Source organism: Pleurodeles waltl, chromosome 6 (assembly GCF_031143425.1).
Source record: "Pleurodeles waltl isolate 20211129_DDA chromosome 6, aPleWal1.hap1.20221129, whole genome shotgun sequence".
Classification (NCBI taxonomy): domain Eukaryota; kingdom Metazoa; phylum Chordata; class Amphibia; order Caudata; family Salamandridae; genus Pleurodeles; species Pleurodeles waltl.
The window spans coordinates 1692888510-1692913045 of NC_090445.1; positions in this window are offsets into that span (position 1 = coordinate 1692888510).

A 24536-nucleotide genomic window follows, 5' to 3' on the forward strand; every position below is an offset into this window, starting at 1 on the left:
TAGCACCTGCTAGCGCCATTCCATAGTGCCAGCCGGGCTTCATATTTATGAAATGGCACACAGCGGTGCAACGGACAAGCTAGTGTCTACAGAAAAGCCGCTAGCTGGGGTGGGTGGGTGGCGGGAGGGGAGAAGGACTTAGTGGGTCAGAAATTACTCTAGGCTGGTTAGCGGCATTAAATATGCTGCTAACCAGCCTAGTGTCATTGTCTGACACACTACAACCCAAACGTGACTTCTGTCTTAGGTAAAGACAGCGGTCATGCCCACCACCCCAATGGCCAGTCCACGTGACCAGTGTCCCCTGGGCATGGCCATAATACCCAGTGCCAGGCAGGGGGCCCCATGTAATGGGCCCTCAATGGCACTCAATAAATAAAAAATAAAAAAACTTACCTGTACTTACCCAGAATGGGGTCCCCCATCCTATGGTGTCCCTCTGGTGTGGGTGGGGTTGTTGCTGGGTTTTGGGGTGGGCATCTGTGGGCCAATTCCATATGTTTAGCCATGGGAATGGGTTCACAGGTACCCTAATGCCTGGTCTGATCCAGTTGTTAAATAATGGGCTAAGCAGATTTAGCACCATTATTTGGCTCCGCCTACTCAGTGCACGTCGTTTCTGAGCCGGAGAATAAATATGGGGGTATGGGGTTAGCATCATGTTGTGGATGGGAACGCTTACTTTGCATCTAATTAGCGCAAGGGAGTTTGACCCATTCAAAACATAGCGCTAACTCCTATATTTTGACGCTAGACATGTCTAGCGTCAAAATATAAATATGGAGTTAAGTATGCGCCGTATTAGCAAAAATAAAATGATGCTGAAATGGCGCAAACTAATTATAAATTTGCCCCAGAGAGTTATAGGCGCTACACGTTTCATAGTGTATGGACAATCAGCTTGACAGTTTCAATTTAGTTGGTGCAGCTCTTGATTGGCTAAATTATTTTTGATGTCTAAAACAAAGTACCTGTTTTATTACAAGAGCTGAACATTGTAGCTTATTCGTGAAAAAACTTCTGAGAGACTGAGCCACTTGTCTTGAGCAACATGCTCAACCCCCAAAGCCACCCTCAGTTACTGGCTTTTTGTTTTCCATTTTGCTTGCATTGAGTAAATATAAATAAATAAATAAATAGAGGCTGTTTTTTTGGCTTTGGGCCCACCAGTGTTATTCCTTCTGTTGATATACTTTTACCGTGGACTTCATGGGCGGCTCCTGTTAGGGCAAAGCGGTGGGGTGGTGGCACAAAACAAAGATAACAAAATTAGAAATAAAAAAATGTACCTGAACCACCGCATCGCCACGGCCGCGCTGCTCTGCTGGCTCCACTCACTGCAGGCACAGGCTCCCAGCCTGACCCGCGGCCAATCCTAATGCTGCTCTCATGCTGATGGCAGCATGAGAGCAGCTTTAGCATTGGCCTGAGTGCCCTGGCTTTGTGCTGCAAGGCAGACTGGGAGCCGGTGCTTGCTGTCTCCAACCCGGCAACACAGCTCAGGTTGGAGACAGCTCAGTGTACATATGTGTTTGGCTTTCCTGAGACAGCCGGCCAAACAACACACATGCGCACTGAGGGAAGTGCATCGCCCCTGGAAAAATAAAATGATAATAAACATTGTTTATTATTGTTTTATTTTTCAATTTGCAGTTGCTGCTGCTGGCAGGGGGTGACGCTCCTCCGCCATAGCGGAGGCGCTTCCACTGGTGGACTTACTCCTTACTTGCCTTTGTTGTGTAGGATGCCCCTGCATATCCCTTCTTGATAAACCTCCCTGGCAATGTAGGCTGCTAGGGGACCTCGGTCTGAGTTTAGAAACACGCATCAGCGGGGAGCTGGCAGAGAGGCTTGCCTATCGTATCTACACTGCAGTCTCTGCACTTCATACCCTGATTTCCTTTGCCCTTTATCAGTTTTCCCAGGTCGCTTGTGAGTCAATTATGGACACTGGAACCCACAGTCAGCTGACTAGGCCTTCTGCCAGTGTTCCTTTCAGCTGAGGACCACTATTCTAGTCAAGGGACAGACAGACACCATCGTTTGATATGAGCCGCGTGGCAAAGATGCACCTCAACTAGTTACCCTTACCTTGGTCATCTTCTCCCCTGCAGCTCCCTGCTTCTTACCACATCTTCTGGTCCCCGGTTACCCACCCTTTGGAGTCTCTCGGCACAAGGATTCTGGCTCAGCAGCTGCTGTGAGAGGAGCGCCTTCTGCCCCAGTTTCTGAGCTGCTGAGACTACAAAGCATTGGAGCAAGCTCACATAGTTCTATAAAATTTCTGCTTCCAAAAAAGAGCTACAAAGTTGCAGCTCCACTGACTTTTGTCTGCAGGACCTGTTGTTGCCTGACTTTTGATTGACCGCAGGGCCTTTTATTGCCTGATGTTTGTCCATGGGGCCTGAAATGCCTGACTTTTCTCCATCGGCCTGTTATTGCCTGAAGTTTCTCCACGTACCTGTTGTTGCCTGACTTTTTTCCACATAGCCTGTGATTGTCTGACAAGGACACTGCGTTTGGCTCCTGCTACATTGTTGCACCTACAGTCTCTTTTATAGCTGCGTCTTCTACCACAAATCGTCGTAGGAGCAACACCGATTGCTCATCCCCTCGGCCTGTGAGGCATGTTGTGGCCAACAAAGGAGGCTTTACAGAATTCAGACGTGCAACCTCACTGGCATGACTTTGCATTCTCCTGCTGCCCGCTGCGGCCTAGAGGCATTCAGCTCCCACCAGTGACCCTGGCAGTGTGGCCTGAAATTGCTGTGAGAGGTGTGCTCTCAGAGTCAGAGGCAGCCTAAGCAAGACCCTCAGCCCCCATTCCTCCCCACACATGATGCCTAGTAGTGCACTTTCTTTTATGGGGATAGCAGTAGATGGAGCATGTGAAGTCCATGTCCAGGTGGCTATTTAATTCAGAGAGGTAAAGCAGGCAATCATTGGAAGGCGCCATCAGACTGCATCCTCAATATCAATGTGCCATGCTTGCATCTGGAGACAAACTAGCAAATCCAAATCGTTAAATGTAGGCATAAACTATGTAGCATCACCAATTAGAAGACATTTTACCTTTGCCATTCTAATCATTAAAAAAAATGTTCACGTGCATACATGAGAGTGGTAACAGGTGCCTGACACACAGAGATGGTTGCATGCCTAACTTTACGATTCTTGGATCTCTCATCCCCTGAAGTCGTCAGAGCGAGGTATCATTGTGTCGTGTGATGCTTTGTGATGACATTAATCCACAGCTAGTGTGTCGTCCTAGTTGGAGTGTGTGGAAAGAGCCGTGCAACTATTCCACCTATATGACTTAATCGTAGTGAACAGGTATCCATCACCCCTTTGATTGTGTTGGGTTCTTTCACTAGTACGTCTGCCACTGTCAGACACGTTACTATTGTGGTGTGGTGTGTGTGCGATGGTGGCACATGTTATGTTGGCTCTTTGACGGATTACTGTGTGAGGTATGGGGTGTGTACATTTGTTTCCCTCATTGAATGTACATGCAAGGAAGAAGACATTTGTCTATTGTGTTGTGTGTGCCATGGTGGCCATGTCCTGAGCATGCTCTGTTGGCACTTGGCTACATGGTTGTGTAAGGGATGGGAGGCCTACATTTGAATACCTCGTTAAAAATGCACATACAAAGGAGCCCCAGCTGTGCAGAGGCTTGCAAAGCATCATTTAATACGGTCTTGCAGCGTTTCCCATAATGCCTTCTTTTGCATATTGCATCAGCACATTCTCCCTACATTGCTAGAACCTGCCTCTCAACTATGTGTGGCGGATCTAGGCAAAAAACAAGCAGAGAGGCTCTCCCTAACCTGCCTGCAGTGCTTAGCCTCTGCTCTGAAGTTAATGAGAAATATCTGAACAGCATCAATTAGAAGCACAGAAAGCTATTCCACAAAAATGTAAACTCTGGTGATCAAGCACGATGGGCTTCCTTTAAGAAAATATGTGAATAACATGGTGAGACCAGCATTAACCCTTCAGGCTGATTTTAGGAGCCAAGGGACAGAGTCCACAATGAAAACATTATTTTCAGTATAGGTCTAATTATATGAGACCTTTCCTGACCTTGTCAAGGCGACTAGACATCCTGGATGGAGGTTCCTGGAAATGTAGACACATCTAAGAACTGAACTGCATGGACATGGTTTTGGTAGGCGGCAAAAGGACCAAGGAGGCAGCTGAAGATAGCAATGGTGGAAACACCAGCAGAAAAACTCAGATCTTCACATCTGCAATCATGACGATTTTGGCCACAGATGTTACTCCTGCCTTGTCCCTTAGCACCCTAGAAGTGCATATTATACCCCAGGTTTCAAACATCCTGAGCAGCCACAGCAACAGAAAGGAAACAGAGCTTTGGAGTTCAGTTTACTTTCTCTCCTTAACGAACATATCACACCGTTGAAGTTAATATTAGGAGATCTATACCCAATCCAATGTGTTTTTTGTAAATTATATTTAGTACATATTGATTCAGGCAATATTTTTTTCAAAGATTTTCAGATCTATAATCAGTTAAAAAAAGACAATGCCTGGGAAAAAGCTACTCAGTATTTCAGAGAGTAATAGTCCTTCTCTAAGAAGATATTGAGAATGCTGCCTGATTTACAGTTCAGAGTATTCCTACTCTGAATTTAAAGATGTTATCTGGCACTGTGGAAGTCTAGATGTAAGATTGTGTAATCTCCACTTTTTACCAAATGGTCCACTAATGCAACTGAACTATTCTATGTGAATATGCATTCTGTTTCCTTTTATGAAAATGGGGAATTCATCAAATATGTATGTTCCCCACTTACAGATTGTATAAATCTAACAACCCACCTTGTTTTTGTTAATTTCTTCTTAAAACTTTGCTTTTCATTTCACTGTCTCCCTATTCGCTGTTTAGAAAACTGAAGCACCTTTGCAGCCAATCCTTTTCGCACTAGAGAATCCAGCTATCGTGCACAGCTGCTTGATCTTATTTTTTCTCAATCCTTTTCTTCTGAATTTATGGCGTCCTTCAACTGACATAATTTTGCTAAAGAACTGTTATTGTTTAAATACATCTTAATTTACTTTCACAAACTATTTGGTGCTCCCCTTTCTTCAACCATCTATTATGTCTAAAAGGTGGTAACACAGGTCAGTGATTCCATATCTGTATGTTTAAAGTAGGGGTGGGTATAACTTGCAGAGTTTTTCTCCTTGGAATTCTGTGGAGTTACAGAAAAACTCAGTGAGATTCTGTGGAATCCTGCCAACTGGCAAATGTAATGCTATCTGTATTTAACCACTGACTCCATTTTGACCACTGACTCCATTTTGTGCTTAGCTTAGCTTCAAATGCAGTCGCATCAGTGGCACAGGTATTTTTCCATGCACAGCTTATTTTCTACATTGAACATGTTTTTGCTCTTCTCACCAGAGAAGGGAATATAGCGTGGGGGATGTGGAGGTGATAAGAGGGTACCAGGATGAGAATGCTTACAGCACAGAAAGGTGCAGCTCTGTCTCTGGAATGTGCATTGGGGCCTGGCCAGGTCTTTTGTGTGTTTTTGACGCAGACCAAGTACAGCCAGTGATTGAATCTCACAACTTACTCAAAGGGAGGGGGTAAGTTACCAGAACCTTCCTCTTGAGTTTGTTTAAGGTATATAAGGTAGGAAAGCTTGGTGCTGAGGTGGAAGAAACTCACTTTTGAGGGTGGATGCACTGCTCAAAAAAACAAAGTCCCTTTGGGGACTGTTTCTCCTGTCTCAACTGTCCAGGGCTCCATAGCTTGATGTCGGCAAGGACAAGAATGATGTTGGATTTGATCCCCATGGTGATGCATTTTAATTCTTAATTATCTAGCTTTGCTGTGTGCATGTTGACATATTGCACTTTTTCTGCCTTTCATTATTCAACTACTGTGATTATTTTAATATCTGCACATGTTTTGCTGCATTCAAGTTACATGCTCATGTTAATATTTTTGAATGTCCTTGTTTGAGATCTGGGAAGTGCTGTAATAAATTCATTACTCAGACTAAGAGTGGTGCATTCTTTGCATTATTTAGCTTTGTTTACTCCTAGTTTGAAGTAAAACGGAACAGCAGCAGAAAGGTTGCTGCTCGCACTGCAATTTAGTGTCAGTAGCGCTGAAAATCATCGCACCTGGCACCATGAGTTGCACTAGAGCAAGTAGCAACTCTAATTGATTTTGCTGCCACTCAAGGAGAAAATCTACTCCAGCAGCAGCAAATCTACTCGAACTGCAGCCCTCTCTGACTCCTCATGTCTGCTGGCATTTTAAAATGGCAATGGAAGGCTGTGTCACAATTGGAAATCGCACAAGGGTTGCAGAGCCTCACAGTGTTCCTGTGAGGTGCAAATAATAGAATAATTCCAGCACACTCCAATTGCCGTAATTTGGCAGGAGCCTCATTTTAAAAGCATAACATGGAGTTACCAAAATTCCAACAATGCCTTGAGTGGAATTATAATTCCACGGGTGCCTAGTTATAAGGGCCCAGAATGTTCTATAAAATTTGTTAACAATCAAAATGGGCCTTAAGATAGAGAAGCACCTCCTGCATTAATATTTTCATATTTTGCGTGGATCCCATGAGTCATTTGAATTTCACCCAATTTTGAGATTGATTGAAACAATTTGAGAACTTCTGATATTTCTTAGATCTGGTTCTCACATTTAAGTAAGATTTGTATCTTAAATAAACATTTTTGGATTAATTCAATAGTGTTTGATGATATCAGGAAATGTCAGTGCCAATGTACAAGTTTTCCAAGAAAGTCTTCCGCAAGCATTGAGTAGGAGGGCAGATATTGATAAAGTCTAAAAGGGCTTAAATCCAAAGATTTTACAAGAGGGCGGCTCTGATTTTAATCTGCTGTCTATGATGGAGAAGAGCAATAGAGCTAGTGCTGAGCGAGTCAAGATGAACCTACGGGAGGTTAACCATCCAACAGTATATTCTGGACCACTTTTTGAAGGCTACCAATGGAGTAATTACTAGATCAAGAGAGTGTACTTGCCCAGACCTGGAGTGTCAATACCTCTTGGTGAAAGGTTGCTGTAAGTAACTCATCCTTTCATCCCATGTGCACATTAGACTGGTACTTTCCATCCAACTCTTGTCCTCTGAAAAAGTCTACGATTTGAAACTAAACCCTAAGAATGGGAATAACACTTTCATATTATCAAAACAGATGGCCAATTGCTGAGCAAATGATCCATGGTCAACTCATTTGGCAATAGTCATTCTAATGGTGATCCACTGCTCAAAGTCAATATTTAGGTCCACAGTCAAGAACTGGTTGCTTTTTTTTTTTAACTATATCCGGGTTGCCCAACCACTTTAGTAAAGGATGGACGGTTTTCTTCACTACTTACACAATGAAGCTCTGAGATCAGTCCGTATTTCAAGTGTTTTGTTTTCACAAATCTGTCACATCCTTGACCAATATTGTGCATCAAAAGCTTTCTCAGCAAAAGAATAAAACTAGGGCGATGCAACATCAGGGCTTTTTAAGAGAAAGCACTATCATTCAGCAACAAACATAGACAAGGAGTTTTCCTAAAGCAAACAAAAAGAGAGTGAAGGTCAAAGGTGAAATGGCTTGGTGGCGCAATAGTGTCATAAGCAGGCCTGTGGAGAGGCCTTGGAGAAATGTGTTGAGTTCATTTTTTACCAGTTTTTGTGTGTAAAGCTCAGATTAGTCCTAACAACTATACAGGGATGTGCAATGCTTTTTGTGCTGACAAAGTTTGTGCAACTTTCTGCATCTTCACCGTCTACAAACTTTCGCAGTTTACCTTTTCATCCATGTGAAATTCTATTGAGCATTGTGAGATTTTTTCATTCCATTTAATTACAATGTTCATTCTAATCAAACCTATCTCCCCGTAAATTATGTGCAGTACATGTTACCACTAGTTCGCCGTTTGCAAAGTTTTGTTTTTTAGCATAATGGAAATGTACAGGAGAGGAACAATAATTGTATTTTACAAAAGCATTTTTTATGCACAACCATTTTGTGAGAGTTAAATTATGGTATATTTGATACGAATTGTAATGATTTTAGTGCAAATGTGGGAAAGCAAAACATCTCTGCAGCGTCCGCAAAATTGCAAAAGTTTCCAAAGAATTGTGTGAATGCTTAAAAAGAATGCAGCCAATTTCACATAATCATTGCATCCCATAATTTTTTCACCGCACACAACTCCATTCTGCCTTGTGCCTTAGCTGTAAGGAATTCCTTCTTTTAGACACGGGTGGTACACAAGGGGTAAGTTTGACTATCCATCCACCTGGGTGGTCGCAGTCGGCCATGGATATCGTGTAAATTACCCTTTTGCATCCCTATCAGATCCACTGTAGCTGATTAGCGCCTAGAAGGCAGAGCCAGTCCAGAAATCTTATACAAATAACTGAGCTGACGGAAATCCAGATACAGTTTAATGTTTTCCTTGTAACGCGATGTCATCAGTGTTATGACTAAGGCACATGAAGTGTTTGTAAAGAGAATACATAGTACACATCCTAAGGAAGAGGGCTTTGCTTGGGCAGATCAGATAGCGCCGTATTTTACAGGGCAGTGGCGTCTCAAGAAGTGAATTTTAGAGGGGGGCGGGGGTCACATTACAAAAGTTTTATATCTACCTAGCATTCAGTAGCGGCTTGCTGCTCGGTAAAGGGGCGAGGTGGCACACGGGGGCTGGGGAAACATTTATAAAAAAAAATAAAAAAAACTTACCTGCTCCGCCTTGCTGCTCCTATTTTCTGGTCACCGCAGGCAAGCACCGGCTCCCAGCATGCCCTGCGGCCAATCCTGACGCTGTTCAGAGCAGCGTCAGGATTGGCTGGAGCACCCAGCGAGGGCGCTCACAAGCAGAGTGGGAGTCTGTGCCCTTTCTCTCCAGCCCAGCAACACAGTTCAGCACTGGAAAGAGCACAGTGCGCATGTGTGTTTGGCCACCCGAGACGGCCAGCCAAACACACATGCGCACTGAGGAGAGTGCACAGTGCACTTCCCCTCATCCCCGTCATCCCCCATGGCCCCTCCTCTTTAACATCGAACCAATAATAAACTCAGTTTATTATAATTTCGTTGTTAAAGTTTTGCAGCTGCTGCTGCTCATGTGAGGGGGGAACGCTCCTCCAACATAGCAGAGGAGCCACCGCTGCTAGCTAACACTGGGCGCTGGGTAGCCCATTGCTTATCATTGGCTTTCTTGTCAATCTCATTTGCTCCTCCATTCCTCCTCTGTCCTGTCCTGCTCACCACTGCATAGTGATGCATATGCATGTTTACGTCATCATACAGGGGCTGACAACAAGCACTGGCAAAGCCGAAAGAGGTGAAACCTAATGGCTTGGCTAATCATCTACCCATTCATCCGTCCATTCAGTTGGACCTGGTGTTCATTCAAATGTTGCAAGTCCATTGTGGAAAATGTTACTCAACCTATTTTACCCTCAGTAGGGAATATCTGAACATTTGACAATGCTTAGGGTGTTGTCTAGAGACAGCTTTAGATGTTTGTTTCCCAACGACCTTTTGTGTACAATGCCAGTGCTCACAGTGGGCTTTGGGTTACCCTATTCCTTATGGTTGGCTTTGTGCTCATCACAGTTGCTCCTCCATTGCTTCTCTGCCCCGCCTTGTTCACCAGCGCTCATCATTGGAAGTGACGTGCTCCCTTCGCCCCTACTCCTTTGTTACAGTTCCCCTGTCCCCAGCCAACCACTGCCCTCCCTGCCCCATTTCCTTTTACTTTTTACTTTTTTGGCAGATCATCAGGCAACTTCAGTTTGCTAGTGCACCTCCCCTTTCACTAAATGTTCTATTGAAGCACTTTTAAGATTTTTTAATTTACTGCTCCGAGGTGAGCATCAGCCATCTTAGAAAGTTATAGGAAAAATAAAATAATGGCTGCCACACCAATGCTCGCATTTGCATAGTGATGCATATGTACAAATACGTCATCACACTGGGGATGGCAACAAGCATTTGTAAAGTCAAAAGATCAACAAAAGCCTTGTTAATGTGTCTTTAGAAATGGTCGAAACAGCAAACATGAATTGGAAATACGATAAATGAAACAAAGGTACAGGCTCCAGAATATAAATCTGATTATTGAACAGGCAACAACTTACAATATGTACGTAATTGTAATTGTATTTTAATAGCGCTTAGTACCCCTGATGAGGCTCCAAAGTGCTTTTCGACAAGTAGCACGCTACTCCAGAATCAAAAAGGATTAGTGATTGATTAGTATAGGGAAATAGGAGTACAGTATTGGTATTAGTATAAGGAGGTATGAGTTGATTTGGGCGGAGGACATGCGAGGCTGTTATTTGGATTGAATAGAATAATGGAGGGATAGAGGAAGGAAGAATCTGGAAGTGTTAATTGGGAGATCATAGAAGTAAGATAAGATTTGGGATGAGTAAAGGAGAGATGTGGGGGAGGGAGGAGTCTGTTGAAAGGATTTAGGGAGATCATAGTAGTAAAAAAGGGGTTTGGGATGAGTCAAAGGAGAGATAAATGAAGGAGAGTTTAGTAGGGTTGTTTGGAAGATCAGATTGAGGTTCTGGGTGAGCCAGGAGGGGTAGAGGAGGGAAGAGTCTAGGAGGGGGTATTTTGGAGATCATAGTAGTAGAATGGGATGAGTCAGAGAGTGGAGATAGAGGATAGATTGTTAACAAAATTATGGTGATACAGAGTAAAGCTTTCGAGAAAGTAATTTTGTTTCTCTTGTTATATAGATACATAATTACATGGTAAGGGAATATATGTGTAAGGAATATAATATTTTGAGATTTAAATTTGTATCACATAAAGTTTGAAGTTAATTTATTTGTGTACTTTTATGACATTATTTTATCTTTCCTCAATATTTCAATAGTGAAATGCTTGTATATAAATAGTGAAGATACTATTTAACAATTGTGATAGATACAATTAAAACAAAGGCTCATAAGCATCTAAACAAACAACTTATATAGAAACTATGCAATCACCTATGAACATGTTAAGTGTAGAATAATATGCACTTATATATAAATAAAAATACATACATACTCATATACTTTATATATATATATATATATATATGTATATATATATATACATACGCATACATACATATATACATTTAACTGTAAGTAAAATATTCATTTGTTAAACAGGCCTAAAGAGTATGTATATATTTTAAGATAGAATAGTTATTATACATATTTGTACAAAGAAGTACACATATCTAGATATATGCATAAAATCAGATTATAAATGTTTGCATACACAGGGATATGTAGTCCATTGTAGTTTGAGTGTGGTGGTTATGGAGGAAGCAGCCAAATCTTGATTAGTCTTCTGAAGAGAAGATAGTTATCTGTGTATCTTATATTTGGGGGTAATGAATTCCATAGTTAGGCCGCTTGAACAGAGAAGGTTGTACCAACTATTGTCTTTTTCTTATGAGTTGGTGTTTTGAGCGAAGATTTCTTTGTTGATTGTATTTGGTAATTTTATTCCTGATGAAAGCGGTCCTGTTCCATGCATTGTTTTTTGGGTGATACAAAGCAGCTTGAAAGTGGATCTTCTGGCAACCGGTAAACAATGTAGGGCCCTCAAGGCAGGGGAGATGTGGACTTGTAGCTTTAAGTGTAGGAGTAGTCTGGCAGCCGAGTTCTGAATGCGTCATAGTTTTTTCAAAGTAGATAGAAATGATCCATGGGAGAGGCCATTGGCGTAATCCGTTTTAGATAGTACAAGGGAGATAGTAGCCTGGACCTTGTGTGGAAATCCCAGGTGTGGGAAGATGTGTCACAGAGTTTTCATGGGGATGAAGCTTGATCTTGCTAATTTGTCCACGTGGGCATTCATTGCTAACTTGGAGTCCATGGTCATTCAAAGGTTTCTCTTCCTTAGATACTTTAGGAGGTAGTCTGAGATCATCAGGCCAGGCACAGAGTGGGTCATACTTTTTCCAGTCGCCACTTGTGAGTATTTCCATTTTGGAAGCATTCAATTTGAGATGGCTCCATTTCATCGACTGATCAATGGCTCTGCGGCAACTGAAGATTTGCGAGTTTCCAATGTCTTTGGGGCATTTAAGTTTAAGGAGTGTTTGTGTGTCATCTGAATAGTTGTGGCATGTGAGTTGAAATTCATTGATCATTGCTGGTAATACCATAAAGTAGAAGTTAAAAAGAATAGGTGAGATGATTGAGCCTTGAGGGAGCCCTGCTTTTGTGAAGTAGGGTTTGGACGAGAAAGCAGGAGAATTGATGACATTTGTTCTGTTTTGAAGGTATGATGTGATCCAGTCGAGAAGAGTCCTTTTTATGCCGGCTTTGTAGAATCTTTGTATTAGGGTGTTATGGTTAATTGTATCAAAGGCAGCTGAGAAGTCCAAGAGAAGTAGTGCAGCAACTTCATTGTGGTCTACTGTGTTTTTAATATCATCCCAGATGGTGATGAGGGCTGAGTCAGTTCCTCTTCCTGGGCAGAATTCAGTTTGGTAGTCAGAAAGTATGGAGTTATCTTCATTGAATTGTGACATCTGGGTTAATGCTGCTCTGTGTGCCCACGAAAGGTAAGTGTGTAATTGGTCTGTAGTTTTTGGGGTCATGCGTGCCAGGTTTGCTTCCTTTAATAATGGGATTATGTATGCCTTTTTAAGGTCTTCAGGAAAGATTCCCGTAGTTAAAGAATTATTGATGATTCTTCTTTCTGGTGTGGCAGCAAAGGTAGATAAAAGGATGTTCTTGAAGATGTCGGGTGGACAAGAGTCAGAAGGGCAGTTGGAAGGCCTGCTTGCCTTGACCAAGTACATAAATTCACTTTGTGATTTTTTTTGAAAGAGTGAAGAGGCTGGGTTGGCTTACTTTTGGAGGGGAGTTTTGGAAATGGGTTGGTGTGGTGGTTTTCCTTTGTTTTAAATATGAGTCCAATGTCTCTGCCTCGGTTGTGTAATGATTTGCCAGCTTGTCTGTGAATTCTTGAGTAATAGGATGAGTTTATTCCATGCATTTAGGTTTTAAAAATGTATTGAGAATTTGATAAAATTCTAAATTTGCCAAAATAGCATTTTGAATTCTGTCTGAGTAGTACCTTTTTTTTAGCTTTTTGATTGACGATTTGTATATTTTGTTAAGTTTGCGTAGGTGAAGTTTGTATTGCATGTGGTTTGTTTTGAGCCAGGATTGTTGCAGCTTTCTGATTTGTAGTTTTATCTTTTTTAGTTCTGTATTTCTTAAAGGTGCTTGTTTTCTTTTGTCCTGTTTTGTTTTTCTGAGTGGTATTAGGATATTGAAAGCTTCCTGTAGCCATTCATAAAGTTTTGGAACAGAATATATTGCACCTAGATCTGTGTTGGCTGTTAGTTACGTCTCTAAGTATTCAAAATTTAGTTTGTTCCAGGGTCGATAGGTGGATGTATGTAAGGTGGTCTTGGATGTGTTGATTTGTGGTGTTTTGTGTTGAAAAGTTACTAAGTGGTGGTCTGACCATGTGATTGGTGTAACGCCTTAAGTTGTAACTAGCTCTGGGTGTGCAAAAATTACATTTAGGATGTGTCCAGCGATGTGTGTACAATCTGATGTAGGTTCAATGTGACCAGGCCAGTGATGATAGTTTTTGGATGGGTCATATTGGGTTTGTCAAGCCAAATGTTTAAGTCCCAAAGAAAGCATAGGTTGGAGTAGAGTGTTGTAAGGTATGAAACTGTGTCTAGAAATGCTTCTGGGAATGTTGAATTGCTAGGTGGTAGTTTGTAAAGGAGGAGGATGTTACAGGAGTAAAATGGTGTAGGGTGGAATCTGGTGATAAGGGCTTCACAACCTTATAGGGGGATGTCTGTTTTGCTGAGATTTAATGCTTGTTTTACTATAACAGCTAGTCCCCATCCTCTTTTGCCTATACGGTTTTGTGTGAAGGTTTGATAGCCTGGAGGAATGGCTTCATGCAGCACTGAAGAGTGAGCAGTGCCTAATGAGCTTGTAGTAGGTGTGTTATTGATAGTGCTGATGTTAACTGTATGAGGGTCACAATAGTGTTGTTTTTTTGTTTTGTGTTCCTCGTCCAGCAGTCTTGGCTTCAAAGGCATTTTGTTGGGTCTGTGTCTATCGGTGGTGGAGATGGTGCTTTAGAGTGGCATGGTGAGTTGTGTTCTTTTTGTAGCGTAGCTTTGTTGTGTAATAGAAAATGGGATGCAAAAGTGTGTTGTTTATTTTGTTTGCGTCTGTTTTGGGTGGAAGGAGTATGCGCTAGGGGTGGTGGTGGTGGAGCATGTAGGTTGCATTCTAATGCTCTAAATAGTGCAATAGATGAGAGGGAGGTGAATGAATGTTGCTATGTTGGCATGTTTGTGATAGATGTTGGTGAAGATTGAGAATTTTAGAGTAAATTTGGTTCAGGGTTTGTATAATTCGTGTAGTCATGAGGGTGGGAGTGGGTGTGATGGAAAGTATTATGAATGTTTGTGTGATTTTGATGTGCTGGTGTGTTAGTTTTGTCTTGTTTTTGTGGAGTAGTGAGAAGATATATTGATGTAGTGGTTTTCTGTGAAGGATTTGTATGTGAGTTACTACTGGTGAGTGGTATCTAAATACTACAGGGGTGGTGATGTGTTTTGGAGAAGAGTGTATATGGTGTGTAGGAGGGGATGGACAAAGAGTTATGAGTGTTTTGTGTTAGAATTGATCACTGAATGAGGTAATATGTGTGGTGGAGCGGAGCATAAGGATTGTATGGTTGTGTGTAATTGGTAAAAAGAGGAGGAGGGCGTTGGTGGATGGTGCAATGGAAGACTAAGTATGGGTTTGTTCATGATAAAAAGGGGTCTGTTAGAAGCAAGTAGAGGATAGAACTGGTGTTTTGTTTGAACATGGAGTGTGTGTCAGAATGCATTAAAGTTATGTATAATAATGTGGCTTTGTGTTGTGTTGTGTTGTGTTGGTGATATGTGGATGGGTTACTGGTATAGGACAGGGTTGTGTTTGGTGCGAGAATGAAGGTGCCAAAGTGTTGTAGCTGTGGTGAAATTGTCTATAGGTGTGGTATTTGGGGTTTTGTGGTGGTTGTTGAGACACAGAAATTTGTATGAGGTTTATTTGTGGTGAATGAAGCAAAAGTTTTTGCTGATATTGTGTTTGGATGTTTGCGGATGTGCATGGCTTAAGATGGTTGGTGATAAATGAAAAATTGGGCAGCATCACTGGCCCTAGTCCCGGCCCGAACAGGCCCAAACAAACAACTGTCCTTGTCCTCTCCGCCCTTATCCTTGACTCCAGGGCTGAGAGACCATGAACCCTAGACTCATATAGCCCTATTGGTCAATGGAACCCTAACCCTACCCAATCAGAATCCTAACCCTAAACCCTAGAGCCAATGGGAGATCTGGCCCTATTAACCACCCACATCCCCAGCCCTAACAGCCAATCAAAACTAAAGCCCTAAGCCTAATAGGAACCCTAGCCATACTAACCAATCAGAAGGCTAGCCCTGAGAGCCAATCAGACCTGTGACCCTAAACCCTTCGTCCAGTGGGAACCCTAGCCCTAGTAGCCAATCAAAACCCTAGCCCTGACAACCGACCACAACTCAAACCCTAACCCCTTAATCCAATAGAAATACTAGCGCTTGAAACCAATGACAGCAACAGATGCAACAATCAATAGAAATGTATATAAGGAGAAAGTGAATTTAAGCCCAGGCTGCTGTGACAGGGGCAGGGAGGTGCTCCTCTATTCAGAATCCCCTTGGATACAGACAGGAGCAATCCACAATTCTTAGCTACCAGATTCGATTTTTCAGGTAAGGAACACATTTAAAACCACTGAATTTCTGCTTTTCGCACACTTACACTAATCACTTTTTTTCAAGCCAAAAACGAGTGCTGCATACACTTTCCAAACACAGTTCAAACCACACAGCAGAGAAAGTAGTCTCTTAGACACACTCTGGTTACCCAATGAGGTGCATTTAGCCTTTATTAAAACTTGTAAAGGGGGAGTGAGGCTTAATACAATATTTGTGAAAAACTAGGAGGGAAATTCATGCAGTCACGGGTAGAACAAAAATAGCAGTTTAACGGTCCCAAGTTTGCAGATAAACAAGAAGTAAATTCAGCCAGTCACAGGCAGAATAAAACAACAGTGTAAATGACCAAGTTTCCAGAAAAAACAAGATATAAATGCATACAAACATGTGTAAAACAAAGCAACAGTTTATAAATACCAAGTTTGCAGAAAAACAAAGAGCCAAATGTAAAGAGACACAGGTAGGGAAAACGCACCTTCTTTGACTCTTGCTCACTGGGCTGTTTAAGTTGCAGAGAAGCTGGGCTCACGAGATGGAGGTGGATGTCTTGGGGTTACCGCCACAAACCTAAAGTGCCAGTGCAGGTGTGAGAGGAGGGCTCAGGTTGCCTGGGAGATAGGGAGCCTATCACAAAGCCCAGGCTGCTGGGGCAGGGGGCAGGGAGGTGCTCCTCTATTCAGAATCTCCTTAGATATACACAGGCACAACCCACAATTCCTAGCTACCAGATTTTACTTTTCAGGTTAGGGACAAATTTGAAACCACTGAAATGCTGCTTTTCATGCACTTAAACTAATCACTTTTTCAAGCCAAAAATGAGTGCTGCATCCACTTTCCAAACACAGTTTAAACCTTAGAGCAGATTAGGCAGTTTCCTAAACACACTCTGGTTAGCCACTGGGGTGTATTTAGCCTTTCTTAAACCTTGTAAAGGGGGAGGGGCGAGGCTTAATGCAGTCTTTGTGAAAAACTATTAGAGAAATTCATACAGTCATGGGCAGAACAAAAACAGCAGTTTAAAGGTCCCAAGTTAGACAAGAGGTCAAGAATAGACAGAGGACAGAATAGAACAACAGGGTAAAGGACCAAGGGGCATATTTATACTCTGTTTGCGCCGGAATTGCGTTGGTTTTTTTTACGCAATTCCGACGTAAAACTAACTCCATATTTATACTTTGGCGTTAGACGCGTCTAGCGCCAAAGTCCATGGAGTTTGCGTCATTTTTTAGCGTGGACACCTACTTTGCGTTAATGATATGCAAGGTAGGCGTTCCCGTCTAAAAAAGTGACTCCGAGGCATGTGCGCCGTATTTACACTCCTGGGCAAAATTCACGCCCGGGAGTGGGCGGGTCAAAAAAAATGACGTCCAGACGGTTTTGCGCCGTTTTTTGCGCCTGGACAAGGCAGGCGTTAAGGGACCTGTGGGCTCGGAAGGAGCCCAGAGGTGCCCTCCCATGCCCCCAGGGACACCCCCTGCCACCCTTGCCCACCCCAGGAGGACACCCAAGGATGGAGGGACCCATCCCAGGGAACTTAAGGTAAGTATTTTTTTTTAAACAAAATTGTGGCATAGGGTGGCCTGATTTGTGCCCCCCTACATGCCACTATGCCCAATGACCATGCCCAGGGGACAGAAGTCCCCTGGGCATGGCCATTGGGCAAGGGGGCATGACTCCTGTCTTTGCTAAGACAGGAGTCATTTCAATGGGGGTTGGGAGTCAAAAAAAATGGCGCAAATCGGGTTGAGGCGATATTTTTGCCTCAGCCTGACTTGCCCCATTTTTTGGCACCCAAGCTCCATATTCCCCTACGCCGGCGCTGCCTGGTGTACGTCATTTTTTTTCACGCACACCAGGCAGCGCCGGCGACTAACGCCGGCTAACGTCATTGAATAAATACGGCGTCAAAAAGTATAAATATGGCCCCAAGTTTGCTGACAAACCAAAATATAAATTCATACAAACACGTGTAGAACAAAGCAGCAGCTTATAACTACCAAGTTTGCAGAAAAACAAAGAGCTAAATGTAAACAGACACGTATTGGGAAATGTACTTTTGAAAAAAGTTACAAGAATACACAGAAAGTCTGTGATTTTAGCACCCGCTTTGACTCTAGCTTAGTGGGCTGTTTAGGCTGTAGAGAATCTGTGCTCAGAAGATGGAGTGAAAGTGAAAATAAGGCAAAGGTGGTTAGTTGGTTTAGTTTATGTATAGGGTAACGTATCCTCTACGGTACATTAGCAAGATATTGCATTGCAGCGACCAAATAGAGGCATGAGGCCTAGAACAGAGGACCCTAGTTAAAAATAAAGATATAAAAGTGCATACTTTACTTTTTTTGGCCTTCCAACTCATTCCCAGGACTACTTAAATATTAATAAGTTAGGCTTGTAAAGGTGTTCAACTGTTAGTTCGTTGCTTTACTCTCCTATGTGCCAATTTTTACTGTAATTGCTTTGACCCTTATTTCATCTGCATTTCCTGAGGTGCAGAATCATTTTTCTCAAGTCACCATCAGTAAAAATATTTCTAAAGGATGGTATGATTTGGTAATAGGTTTGAAAAAAATCCCAAAATTATTTTAATCAATTTATATTAATCTATTTTAATTTAGGGTTAGAATAAATGCCTTTAATTAAAGAATAATTTAACAACAATGAATTATGGTTAGAGTTACAATACCATAACTTTGTTTCATGATATTACAATAAAAAGAATTCAGCAACAAATGCTTTTCGAGGTAGGCGTATTATTATAATTAAAATAAAGGAACTCAATTGCTTTTAAAAAATATTTTCAGAAAATATAAGGTTATGAATGTCATTAGGGTTACAGACAACATTTAATTTAATTTTATTTATTAAATTAATTATCAGATTAGCATCTAGGATTATTAGAATTCTATTATTGGTACTATATTTTAATTTAGTAGAATAGATTAAAGATATGCCAAGGGTTGGTAATAGCATATTATTTAAAAAAAAACAATAATTATTTTCATTCAATTGTGAGTTCAACCCCCAAACCCGAGACGCACTGCTAGTTCTAAATAGAGGGGCAGTGTGACGGCTTTACTCCGAAGGCCTATATTCCATCTGGCCTTTGGAGCACACTTTCCATTGATGGAGACAAAGGGAGCCCTCTCTGCTTAAGATACGCTCATCGCTAAATGAGGCTGAAAGTTTGGTATTTGCGATAAAGTACCCTGTCTGCCATACTCCAAATCAGCCCCAATATAAAGTGAACAGTTTGCATTATGGTAAGGATTAGCATTAGGGAAAGGGCACAAACTGATGATGGGATGGAATAAAGGGAATTAATTAAGAGTCATTGTTATATCATAGATTGGCAAGATTGGCAGGTGAAGTAAAGTTAGGATGAAGTAAAGGAGGAGTGTTAAGGTAGTCTAAAAACATGCTACCCTATGAAAGGTAGAGGAGCTGTGAGGAGCTACGTCAGGCAGAGACTTGGTAATGTAAGCAGCTTCATCGAGACCCCTGGACCAGTGGCAACTGGTCAAGAACAGTGTGATGTTTTGGAGAGCACTGCCAGAAATTGAAAAAGAGATGTATTGCAGGGATGAAAGTGCAATCAATGGAATGAAATCCACATGGTACTGGAATCTCAATGCGGTCAACCATAATAAACATGTTTTATATACTGTATAGTGCTTAATACTTCAGATTTTGCATTTATAATCACTGCACATAGCAGGTGTTGCTGCAGATAAAGGTCTAAATTTTTTGTTTTCAGGACTGTAACTCGTGAGCTGAAGAATACAACAGATATTGACACAGAGTGAGTAACTCACTGAGGCATCTCATTGCAATGGACTATTTAAGCATTTTAAAGGTGATAAGATGATTTCCATATCTCTTAGGTAAACGTAGTTTTATTACATCTATGTAAAATGCTTAAACACTCCAGAAAGGATATTGTGCGATGAATGACCAAAGACCCAGACACGGCCACGAGGAACATTTACGCAGGAATGGAAGCAGTCGTCATTTGGATGAGAGAAAGCTACCTCAAGCTCAACTCCAACAAGATGGAGCTCATCATCTTCGGAAACGCCACCTCAGCTTGGGATTACTCATGGTGGCCAACATCCCTCAGCGCCCCCCCCAGTGCTGACCAAGCACACCCACAACTTAGGAATCATCCTTGACTCCTCCCTATCCATGACCCGCCAGGTAAACTCTGTCATCTCCTCCTGCTGGCACACACTCCGCAAACTCCAGAAGATCTTTAGATGGATCCCAGCAGACTGTTGCAGGACAGTCACCCACGCCTTAGTCACGAGCAAGCTCGACTACGGCAACACCTTCTATGCTGGCACCTCAACTAGGAATATCAAAAGACTTCAACTCATCAAGAACGCCGCCACCAGACTCACTCTGGACCTCCTTCGCTGAGAACACATCTCCCAACACCTGAGGACCCTCCACTGGCTACCGGTCGAGAAGCAAATCACCTTCCAGCTTCTCACCCACATGTACAAGGCCATACACAATGCAGGACTAGCCTACCTCCACCACCATGTCTCCTTCCACACCCCGCCAGATCCCTCAGCTCTGCCCAGATGGCTTTGGCCACCATCCCTTGCATCCGCAAAACCACCGCCAGAGGACGATCTTTTACCTACACTAAAGCGAAGAGCTGGATCAACCTCCCCCGGCACCTCAGACAAAGCCCGTCGCTCACCATCTTCAGGAAGAACCTCAAGACGTGGCTCTTCGGATGAGGCCCCTTCTAACCCCTAGCACCTTGAGACCTTCACAGGTGAGTAGCCGCGCTTTATAAATACTGATTGATTGATTATGTTTACTGGTCCTATCAGTATATTATTATCACTGGATATTTATCTAGAGCACACCAACAATTAAACCTCCTTATGGAGTATAATAATAGATATAATTCTTTTATTAAAATAATAATACTAATTTTACCAATCAAATAAAAATGAAAGGGGTCCAGATTAACCGAGCTAACTTACAAACTACAGCTCGTAGTAGCCCAGAAAAGACTGGTACTACCAGTCCTATTATTTTCTTGGCTAGAAATTACGCTTCCAATTCTGGGTCGCACTTACTTTTCCTTCTTTCTGGTGGATGAATACTAAGAGTGTGACCCTCGTCAGATGCCACACTACTGTTATCGAGAATTGCTGTATGAATGGAAGGGAGAGACCAGATGGTGAAACAAAAAAAAGAGAAAAGCGCCTTGCAGAAAATTTATCATGATGTCCGCAGCAAGGCGGTATCCAAAGAGAGAAAAAAGAAAGGATGCATAAAAAAGTTTCCAAAAATATTTAAATATGCAAGCAAAAAAATTACAAAAAACATAGAAAGAACAAGTGTAAAGACTATAAAGTTTAACAAAAATAATAATCCCACTTTTTGTAGTGATCCCTGTGTGTCATACGGTCCTCCATCCAACAGATGGTGCTAAGGAGCAAGTCTTCTCCTGAACAATCTCGTTTGCCCAAAGAGTTTTTCATAAAAGGAAGGACAGGGAGCTGTAGGAGCCAGTCACCAGCAGGGGCCGGTTTAGTCATAGGATCTCCAGAGTAAGGTTTTATGGAAACTGAGGTCTCACACTTGAGAGGAGGGAACACATGGTTATAAACATGGAGTGGTGTGTTACATGTATATTATGCATGAGACAGGTTTCATAACTTACCTTACTCCAACGTGGATGTAGATTTTATGAACACTCACATTAACTGAGCACTGGCGGGGAACCAAGGACGGCAAGGAGGGGTCTGGTTGATGCAAGATGCAAAGAGCTGTAATCACAGACAAGGATATAACCAGAGTAAGAGGCACAGCTTCTTGAACTCAAAGACCCGGGAGAACTGAAAGGAGGACAAAATAATAAAATGAAGGTGATGAAATAAAATGTATGTGGCGAAGTAAACTAACAAAATAGTTGCTAGCTACCTTTCTATAGGATTGATGGGTTTGAACACTTACTGCCTCCTTTGACTCAGAGGTGAATTCCCATCTTGGAAGCCAGTATCCCTACGCTGGTTAGTGGTCTAGTCTGTCCTCCTTAACCTCCACCGCCCAGCCTTCCAAAGCTTCCAACTCTTTCCCCTGCTTATTTGTGTGGATGGATAAGGGAAGTGTCACAAGGACTGATTCTTCTCTTGTGCTTGTCCAGAGAGACATACCCAGAGGTTGTCCTATAGGTGATGTAGTCAATGTTGACATCTTGCGTACGGTTTGTTCCTGAGAGGTGGTATCTGCTTACTGGGCAGGGATGGTGACAAATTGACGTAAGTGATAGAGACCATGTGGCACAGCATGCTGGGTCTACACATGAAGCCCACAAATATCAATGTAAGGTACAAATTTGTGGCACTGGGTATGCTCTTGGTAAAAAAAATAGTTGTGACATATTGGATGCACACACATAACTATGACAGGTGGTGTGGGGACATACAAAAATGTGTGGTGGTTCAGCTAATTATAATGAGAAGGTTAGGACTGAGAAGAAGTTCCATGAGAATTTGAAAGAGTGGAGACAAATGTACTATTCATTTGAGGGACTTGATGCAGAGGTTCCATACACATGGATGTGTGGTAATGCTGGAGTTTTGCACACCCGACTGACTATACTTAGATCAATTAGCAGATGCCCCCTTACTGGGGAATCGCATGTCATCTTTCTAACTCAACTTCACTATACCGTGCTTCGTAAAATAAGTTATCCAGCTTAACAAGATTTGGCTTGTTAGACGTTTCGTGATTTCACAATGATAAAATAAAATAAAAAAAATTCCTTTTAACTCTGGGGTTAATTGGCACTGATGCAGAAAAACACTACACGTTCTGAGATGCTGCAACACCACGGTGAAGTTGGTCGCATGCGCACTTTACGGATTGGTGGCCACTCTTGGCACGATGGTGCCCACCCTTTATGTAAAGCCTACTCTGATATAGAGGTGGTACTTCATTTTGTAAGGTGGGCGTTGATGACACAGCACTCCTGAGTTCTAGTGTAAGACTTCTTTCTTTTGAATTCTTCCAGCATGTTGGAAACATGAGACAGACTGGCAAACTTTCAAAACTTTTAGCCTTCTGGTATAGTTCAGATGACTGCTTATTCACATTTTTCTAGGAATGTTTTCCTTCATTGTGCACCACACAGCTCTGGTTTGTCCTACAATGTAGGTTCTTTCGAACTCACCTGAGATGCAGGGGGAGCTCCTCCATATTAGCAGAGGTGGGTCGCCCCCTGCTCAGTCAGACAGTGACAAATAGTTATTTATTTGTCACTGCCTGACTGAGCCACAGGAGTCTGGGGGGGGGGCAGGAGCCTTGGCGGAGAGCAGGGTACTTGTAAGTGCGCATTCTTACATTTCTCCAACCCAGCTGTGTTCCACAGCCAGGTCGGAGAAATGGCACAGGCTCCCTGTGCCTGAGCGAGCGTCAAACCAGCCTGCTCAGGCCAATCCCGTTGCTGCTCTCATGCTTGCTTTAGCATGAAAGCAGTGTCTGGATTGGTAGCCTGTGCTTCGTGCCACAGTGCTGGGAAGAGAGAAGCGTCACGGAGGTGACTGGCAGCGGGAGCATCAGGCAGGTTAGTTTTTTTTTATTATTTTTACCCCACACTGATAGTCTCCCCCCCCCTCCCCGCCCCATCATCCTTTATTGGTGGCAGCCACCTTTGATGGGATGACAGACCCTTCTTTTTTTATTACATCATTGCTGGAAACTCTGAAAGCAAAATAAATTGCACAGGATGAAGCAGTTACTGAGGTAAGATTTGCTAGTGCATCAGGCCAACATTCCAGACTGTCACTTTTAAGGTCACCCCTGCAGCTGGACTCACTGAAGATGCATTCAAAAAGGTGTTTCAGTTGTATAAGGCAATACCTTCCAAGTGACGTCTGTTCTAGATGTAACTGACTGTGACCCGTTGGATGTGTCCCTGTTCACTTCATCTGAATGAATCTGCGTCAGGAAGCCATTGGCCCTTGGTCAGCACAAAAAAAGAGAAGCTGTGACATGTGGCAAATTACCAAGGAACGTGCTGTAGATTATTTGAACTTAAACTGCAGAGAACCTGTGTTGAGTTTAAAAATTGAAATCTGTGCCAAATGAGGTGCAAACAATTTCACGCGATGGTGTTGACAACTAGACATATAAAGTAAATGTAATAAATACCTTTCATTTGATAATCAGCATACAATTCCAGTACAGAAGAAGAACAAAAAAAACAAGTTTAGTTTCATGCGCTAGTCCCTATAAACAGAAGTTGTTCGTGTCAGTGTTTGCATGCATGAGAACCCTAAAGCCAGACCTGTTGGCTGTTCCTGAGCTTTATTTACTTATCCATTTTAAACAGCACACACGGAGCAGCCGGTATTTGGATTGCAACAATGTTATCAAGTTGGGAATCACAATGAGAAACAAAAAGGGTCCTCCACATTGAAGCATAAACGCAAGCAATGGATACTTGCATTCGAAAGTATGCAAAACATTTGAATTGACTCCATGAAGAACTGTGTATCCTTTTGGATTTGGTATGGGTATTTCTTGCAAAAAGTATGAAGGATGAAAAGTTTGTTGCCAGTTGGGCTTTTGCAAGCGTTAAAAATTGGGGTTCTGGTTGGCAGAGGTATGCACCCTGTCCAAGCAGGAACTGCAATCCAAACCAGAGTAAGTTAGATACACACCATAAATTAACC